The sequence below is a fragment of the Marmota marmota genome, unplaced genomic scaffold (genome assembly GCF_001458135.2).
Source record: "Marmota marmota marmota unplaced genomic scaffold, marMar, whole genome shotgun sequence".
Lineage (NCBI taxonomy): Eukaryota > Metazoa > Chordata > Mammalia > Rodentia > Sciuridae > Marmota > Marmota marmota.
Genome location: NW_026000026.1, coordinates 26,323,985 through 26,325,544, shown reverse-complemented (window position 1 = coordinate 26,325,544; position 1,560 = coordinate 26,323,985).

Sequence of the window (1,560 nt, the reverse complement as noted above, 5' to 3'; positions counted from 1 at the left end):
CCCCCGCCAAAAAAAAAAAGTTAAAAAGCCCAGCGCGGTGGTCCCCACCTGAAATAATTTCGCCACTCAATCAGGAGGCTAGCAAGTTCCAAGCCAGCCTCCAAAAACTTAAAAAGACACTGACTCAAAATTAAAAAAGGGCTGGGGATACAGCTCAGTGATAAAGTGCCCCTGGGTTCAATCCCCAGTTCCAAAAAGAAGAAAAGGAAAAATTAGGTTTGGGAATTTCTGATTTTAATGAATATTAACTTTAAAAGTCAAAGTAAACTTCAGAGTAATCTTTTCCGCTCGTGAGGACCTTTTAAAAAAGGACTTAACCATGTACTAGTGAAGCCAGATTTAAAGATAGGTACTTAGTGTAGTTAGGTAAATGGGGTCTAATATGGAGTAAAATCGAGAATGAAGGCCACATTGAGAATAGAGTCCAGGAAAAGGGGAATTGAAAATGTCGGCAAGGCCCAGAGCCCATCCCAAGGAAATGTTAATGAAGCAGCTGTCCTGCCCAGCTTACTCCTTCAGCTCACCTGTCCCCCACCCTTCCCACCTATATTCCATCACTGCAAAATAACAGAACCAAGGACAGGAATTCGGGAAAGCTGAGAGAACACCTTAGGTATAAAAGAGGGAAGACCTCCCCTTTCCACGGCTTCCACTCTCGGGTCCCCTTCTTCCTCCGTGGAGAAGTCTTTTCTGCTGTCCTTTAATAAAGCTTTTACTTTCCACTCTAAACTTGCCTCCGCGTGTTTCTCTGGTGTTATACTTCAGCATGGGGAAGCAAGGACTCCTCACGGGGTAAAACAGTGGTAACACTAGTGAACCCTGAAACCGGAACAGGACGGGACAGACATGAAATCAGGAGGAGCCAGTAATAAGTCTCACCATTTTTTGGTGGAGGTTGGACTATGAGAGTTTTCAAGCAACTTGAATCATGAGAACTTCATACTCTGCCTTGGAGATTTGTGAAGTGAGGTATTTCTGGCCATTACAATATCAGAGGTGTCATTGGGTGTGTAGCATTGCAGAAGAAGGAGTGCAAGTGGAGATGAGAAGGAAATCAAAGACCAGAGAAGCCAGTGTTATTTTGGGCAACTCAAGGCGGGAGCACTGTTCCAATAGCTGTATTCATGGCGACCCCTTGTACTGACGGCTTGAGGAGCCGTCAGCAATGGTCTTGCTAAACCCTGAAGTACACAAATGCATAGAACAGGAGTTTGCGCGGGAAAGCGACACTAGAGGTAAAGTCCTTGTTAAGCAAAATAGTTCGTAATTATTCAGTACAGTATTTACCACGTGGGTAATGGTCTAAGCACAAGCACAATAATATTCTCACCATTACCATTCTAGAGATTATAAAAGCCAAAGAAATGACAAAATCCGATCCTGAACACACGACGTCAAAAGCGCCACGCACCACAATTGGAATTCAAACAATTCCTCAGCAAGATCCCTGCTCTTTCCCCCGACCCACGCCCGCCGCCCAAGGCGCAGGCGCGCATGCTCGGCGACCGTCGCCCGCCCCTGCGTGTTGTAGGGTCACGTGCCTGTGTGGGGCGGGGCCAC